Source organism: Bactrocera latifrons, unplaced genomic scaffold (assembly GCF_001853355.1).
Source record: "Bactrocera latifrons isolate USDA-ARS-PBARC rearing strain unplaced genomic scaffold, ASM185335v1 scaffold_25, whole genome shotgun sequence".
NCBI classification, from domain to species: Eukaryota; Metazoa; Arthropoda; class Insecta; order Diptera; family Tephritidae; genus Bactrocera; species Bactrocera latifrons.
The window spans coordinates 1,700,703-1,707,706 of record NW_017536074.1 but is presented as its reverse complement, the minus strand read 5'-3'; the positions used below and the strand labels follow the sequence as shown (position 1 = coordinate 1,707,706).

Below are 7,004 nucleotides of genomic sequence, written 5' to 3'. Positions count from 1 at the left end.
GTTCTTAAAGTTCGCCAAACTACTGTATTGACGAAAGACCGAAAGATATGAAGCATCTTTGGTAAAGTGTGTGTGCATTAAACGGCAAGATTTTGGTTATTTCTTGGGTAAAATAGATAGCAATTAAAATATAATGTGTTGTGTAAATAACTGGTGAAAGCCCATACGAAAACTAGGTAATATTTAATTAAATAAATAAACGTTAGTAACGATATATATAAACTCGAACAGTAAAAAAAAAAAAAAAAGAATCAAAAAAAAAAAAATAATAATAAAAATTTTTGAGTTCGAAAACGTTTTTATTTGCTTTTTAGTAGTTGTGTCATTCCACTTATCGCTATGTGACTGCGTGTCTCCGTGTTGACAAGTCACTTGTGTTAAAAATTCCTACATTCATAAAACGCATAAATCGAGTTTCCACAATATTAAGCTTATATAAGTTTTAGTGTGTGTGAATTTCAAAACAAGTATTTAGTTAACTACATAAAAATAACGCAGAATTTGTGCGTAAGCAGCATACTCAACAGCATTTTTGTAAGTTGCTTCGAGCACAGCATCAGTATCCTGACATTGGCATCGGCTTACGGCTTTTGTGACGCGCCTAAACGTATGCAAAGTGAGTACTAACTGAAGTAGGCCATAAGCTACAAAAAAGCCTCCCGGATAGAGCGGAGAAAGGCAACAAAGAAACAATAAAATAGTAATCAAAGCGTATTAGTGCCTTTGTTGGGCATTGTTAAGTGATGTGCACACAAATAAAGCATTTGCGCACCGAAGAGTGAGCAAAAGTCGCAGATGCTGATTGGTTTTGTCAACGTTGAAATATCTTCAATGTATCTTCTGTTTAGAATTCGGCGCCATGGCTATTGTTTACATTTTAAATCCACTTTTCGGGTGAAACTTGTAATTCGCAGTAAGAGGCTTTATTTATTATATTCGAGGCATTCAAAGCACGAGTTTTCAAAGAAGTGGCTGCAATGTAAAGTTTTTCGAATAAAAACAGCTTGGAACTGTCATGTTGCTTTCTGTTTTTTTTTTTTATTGAAATACAACTGTTAGGGAGAAAAGATTGAAGCTTAGAAATATACTGCGGTTTAATACACACAAACTTTCATTAGAAGCTGACAAATATAGTTTAGCTCGCACTGCGGGTGCTCTGTATTCACATTCCTGTTGTAGAAAATTATGATGTGAGCTTGTTCTAAACAATAATTCTGCATGTTGTCGGATCGAACAAACAAGTTCAACTGCGATATACATATTCGAGTTCAGGCGACTTCGCTCCAAATGGAATTCAATTTGAACCATGGTTCGATCTGAACAATTTCCTCACAGATTGTACCGTTACCTTAAGAAATAATTCCAGCCAAAGTTTGTGAAGATACATCGTGAAATAAAAAAGTTTTCCTTAGAAGGATTTGAGTTTGATTAATCAATTACCATGGCAGGTGTTTACTATAGTGTTCCAAAATCGGTGCTTCCGATAAGAGAGCAGCTTCTGGACACGAAAAAAATTTCAGGAAAACTTCAAAGCGAAGACCAAAAATTGCTGTACATGGATAGAGCTAAATCAACTCAGTCCTTAAAGTGATCATTTTAAGAAAGATCCCGTTTTTTACCTTTCCAAAAAAAAAAAAACAGATACTTTAGATTTTATGTGGAATGTTTTTTTTTTCATTCTAAAGAGTATTTTTTGCCATTTATTGTTTGAATATCATCACTTTCAAATATTGACCACGGCTACGTCTCAGATAGTCCATCCGTTGAGTTCAATTTTCGATAACTCGTTCGAGTATTTCGACCGGTAAATAGCGCATGTCACGCGCGATGTTTTGTGGCAAGGCTCAATCTTAGCAAGGTTGTCCACATAAACCTTAGACTTTACATCTACACATTTTTATTTATTGCAAAGTAATTAGTGATTCCCCCATTATGGCTACTTGAAACATAATTTGCAGAAAAAAGTCAAAGTCCGTAATTTTTGTTGCGATTCGAAATGGCACCGCGACCTAATTAAGTTCTTTTATGTCAAGGCATTTGATTGAAAATTATCATCGCTATTCCATTCTTCGCGGTTGCGTAGTGACCAAATACTCGTACGATAAAATTTAATGAAACCGCACTTAACAAAGTGGCCACGCGACACGTACTTTCACACATACACTGTACTAAAATGAGCAAATGTGAGCAAATCGTCATTATATTGAATTCAAAGAAGTTAACCCAAATAAACATATAAACTGTGTCCTTTTACTTTTGAGCCATTATAAAATAAAATCATTAATGATTGATTTCACCACTCACTACATTTGTCGTAATGTTTTCGTGCTGCTGTGGCAACACTCACATTCCGCTTTGAAATTTACGTAATTGACTCGAAACATAAAAAGTTTGTGGTATTTATTTTCAGTGGAAGAGTGTTGGATAAAAATTGGCGCGTGCGAATGATTGGTAATCTTTTTCCAAAGCTCACATAAATGTGTTATTTGATATCACAACAATGATCCTTAATTGCAAATTATAATTACTTGTTTTATTAAAATTTTAATATTTTTTATATAGTGACATTCAACTATCGGTAATTCGATTATTGAATATTATTCTTGAATGTTTTTGGTAACTTCTTGTTTTAAGCTATTATGTTTTATTTAAATAATGAATAATGGTTTCTTTGCTTTTCGATTATTTTAATTATTTAATTGTCGGTTGGTAGGAAGGTAGAGGGGCTGCTTAACGGCACAAGTAAACCCTTACAAGTTCCATTGTTATACCACCGAGACTAACATCACGTCACTCTATTTTCTTCTCTCTGAACCACTCTGTGCTTCTGAAGAAGTTCATCAGTGCGCAAAGTTGTATATGTGCAACCTCCGAGAAGTCGTCAAAAAATCCTCGATTGTTATTTAAGACTATTTTCCCATACCAAGCTCATCCTCTTTTACTTCCTAACAGCTTCTACAATAGTCATCATATTTCGTTTATAGTTCGTTGACATGTCTGACAATTGGATAGTGAAATATTATTACTCCTAGAGTTACTTTCTTATATGATTTTACTAGATTTTAACAAATTTAGGTGTTTTGGGCATAGGATCAACCACCTACCTGCAGTAAGCACCGCTAATATTTTTCCAGGAATTTTGAGCTTTCTGCCGTAAATTGTTAAGATTTTGACGCTCACCTGGTGTATCGCTGATCGCATGCATGATCTTAACTCAAGCATGTTCGATTTGGTTGAGGTTTGGCGATTGAGAGGTGCACTTAAGTACTTCAAACTCGTGGTTTCGAAGCCAAGCTTAAGCTACCCGAGAAGTGAGTTACGGATCAATATCTTGCTGAAATATGATGTCCGACACATCCTTGCTGACAATTCAAGTTTCCTGCAAAAACCTCGTTAAAGTATAGCAATATATCCCACTCCCTCCATCCTTTCACATCCCCATATCAATGTATTACCCTCTCCAAACTACACCGTTGGTTGATAATACAGCTAGACATTGGTTTGCGAGGTTATCACCAAATCCATTGCTGTCTATCTTTTCGCCCGACCATATGACCCGCATCCAGTAGTTTTAGGTGTAAGATTTAAATTTTTTTTGCAAGTTGAAGTCTTAATATACGGTGTCGTTTTGCCAGGAGTGTTTTTTTTTTTACTTTAACACACAAGAAGGCTTTGCTTAATTGCTGTGATCTACTTTGAAGACACTGCAGTTGTCTGGTAAACGGAGGACGATTTTGGTATCTAGGTTTGCTGCCAGTTCGCACTCGATTATCCAGTTTGAACCCAGCCGTATGGTTGATCTTGCTTATCCTCTTGTCCCCTCGCCCCTTTCCCACTCTTCTCTGAAAGAGAAGGAATATTGGGTACCGTATTTAATTTCAAGTCTATAGGATTCCGGCGAATTTGTGGTATTCGATGGAAACAGTAACTTATTAAGTGACATAGAGTGCCCCTCGTTATTGATGACTAATGGAAAGACTTCCTTTTTTACTGAATTAATTTTTTTTTTTTTTCATTGGAATATTTTTTTTATCTTAATCTAATAAAAATTGAGTGTTTTGTGTTTACTTTTAAATATTACAAATTTAAATTTTTTTAAATCGATTTATCAATAATTTTAGTTATATCTTGCGAACTATTGTTTATACCGCAAATATTGCCCTCAAATTTTTTTAATGGAAATACCACATTTTTTCCTAATTAGCACATCATATGTCATACGCAAGTAGGACGTATAATGTGATTTTTTTTGTTTTTTTTTTTAATATGGCTTACGAAATGCAATACAGTTATGAAATTAAAATATGAATAGAAATTTGAAATTTTAAAAAGGCATCACTTTGTCGCCCAAACGCCATTACGTTGAACCCCTTAATTCAAACACAACTTTTTGATTTCGTAGAAAATGAAATATCCATTGAATAAATATTTCTGAAACTCAACACTCTTAATATCCCATAAAATCAGAAAAGCTTGTACACCCTTCACACTGACACATAATTCTCGTATACGAGCGTGCCATTATTTATGCATAAAATTAGGCAGATTTCTACACAGATTTGTTTGCAGGGCTTTCATGAAGTTAAAGCAACACTAACAAATACATATATGGAATTATTTACGGCCCATATGCAAGCGAATACGCCTGTTTAGCACAATTCAGAAGTCATCACACTGGCAATATTTTACTCACGTGTGCCAAGTCGCCAGCTTCAGGCTCGACAGCGGCGTATGGCGCAAGGTTGGCTGCCGAGGCTGGTTTTGTCGGAATTTTTAAGCATCCTGTCAGAAGCCAAACAAACACAAAACATAACATAACCGCAACAACAGCAACAACCTACATACAGCGAAGCAGCAAAGTTTGCATTGTTAAAATAAGCAAGCCGAGAAAGGCGCAGCAACAAAATTATTTTAGGTCAGACGTTAAGATTGCTGCACACGTCTGTCTTCTGGCTGAGTGAAAATGAAAAACACCTACGTGTAGGTAACAGTGACTTTGAACGCATAAATAAATAAATACTGAGGGCTCAAAGGCTCTTAAAGGGAAGCCAATAAGCGAAAGTCCAGGCCCATAATGCCGGGTACTTTGTTGGTGGGTGTAATAAATATTTGCAGAAGCTTCACCTTTCTGCCACTTTGCTGGACATACGGTGGATGCTCATTCTCTGTCAGTAAAAGTGAAGGCTGATTGATAAATTTTGCATTACACTTTGTCATCATCGTCAGTGCCTTCTTAACTCAGAGCTAAGGGCATTAAAGAGCATACTTAATCGTGTCGCCGCAAGATTTTATGACTGCTATAAGCCGCAACGCTCGCGCTTGATGTTGCTTTCAGCATGACACTTCGGAAAATTTGCGCTTAATTAGGTGCACTGCAGTGACAGACGACAATGTGTGAGAGTACGAAATATGTAACCAGTCTTTATTTTCACTTTTGTTTAAAAGAAAGTAATGCATCTTCAAAACTTTCTTTTTAGAAATATGGTATATATGGCACCTATCAGGCGCAATAAGAAATACAGCTCCTGCCTTGCCGACGCGAGCATCTGCTGAGATGAGAAAAACATTTTAGAAACTCAGATAAGACTTACGAGTATTACTTGTTAATCAGCACAGTAGATGCAAGAGAAATAAGTTAATTAATTTTTCACCTTTGAATCTTAATTTAAAATTCGTTGTGTGTTGGAAAACCTCAAAAGACGACTATACTATACTAACGTGGTACTCTTCCCACTCTTTTAAGTGAATGCCGGCGTTCACAATGTTCGGAAACCTAATTGGATAATTGTTGGAAAAAGGTAGATCGTATGGGTTGAACTTTTCTCGTTTTGTATAAGGCTCATTCATTCTAAAGAGTTTTTAAAAAGATAAAAATCCCAATCACGAATGCCTCTAGTCACATTTACGTCGAGAAAATGTTGGTTGTTGAGAGTAAATATCCCATCTCAGCATTAAAACAATATTAATAATTACATATATGAAAAACTTTGCTTGCTAGGCCGTCTGCCCGATCATATTCGAATTTGCCAAAAAACTTAAATCATTGTTTGACGAATTATAATTAACAAAATACTACACATTTAAAATGATTTTGTAATAATTTCATCGGTCTATACTTTTTATAACCGTAGATACCGAAAGTAAGGCTTATGTTACGCTTAATATCAAAATTATCAGTCCAGTTGCCTGAAGCCTTAAGAAAATTTAGTAGACATGTTTTACTCTAAATATAGTGATCTGGTATTGCAATATTTTGTGTCATCCGGCTAATTGGAGGGGATGTCCAGCTTTTAAACGTTATTCAGAATTTAAAAATAAGAATAATAATTTGTCAAATAATATTAATTTAAAAGCGCAAAATAATGTATATTCTGCTTTAAATAATCATTCTTTTGTATCTAAAGGCAAATCATTTGCTAGCCTATTTTACAATGTTGATAGTAATAATCGATATAGACAATTACCAAATATGCGTAAACCTAAATTAATAGAAGACTTTCTTGCTGTCGCTAAACAAATACTTGAACCTGAATATTGAAGACAGGATACAAAAATTCTTGGATAACTGTAATTCTTTATCTAAAGACGATCTCAGAGATCAATGCTGTCAGTTACTATCTGAAGTAAGAATAAAATATGGGTTTTAAGCAATTAAAATTAGTAACTTTAACGTTGGCTCTTTAATTAATAAGTTGAGAGTGCTCGAATTGCAATTCTTTCTTGACAGTGAAAGCATTGATATTGCTCTTATTCAGGAAACTCATCTTAACTCATATGTTCCCGTTTCTTTAAGCAATTTTCCTATATATAGAGATGATGTTAAACAAGGTTTGCTAATTGCGATAAGGAATAACATAACACATAGTAGAATTTATAGTCCTTATGCTCAATTTTCTTCTTTATTTATTAAAGTTCAGGTTATTTTCAATTGAAGGAAAACAGATTTATTAATTGGTAATGTTTATATTCCCTCTAATATCGGGTGATTTTTTAAGAGCTTGATA

At 34.6% G+C, this 7,004-nt stretch overlaps 1 protein-coding gene across 1 annotated transcript in view; it reads left to right on the top strand.

Moving 5' to 3' along the window:
- The first annotated feature begins 294 nt into the window (after window positions 1-294).
- LOC108969388 (insulin-like growth factor-binding protein complex acid labile subunit) overlaps window positions 295-7,004 on the top strand; it is a 197,135-nt gene continuing 190,425 nt past the window's right edge. Inside the window, exon 1 of the mRNA XM_018934068.1 lies at window positions 295-616. The gene's annotated coding sequence lies outside the window, so the exon portion shown is untranslated. The remainder of the gene's footprint in view (window positions 617-7,004) is intronic.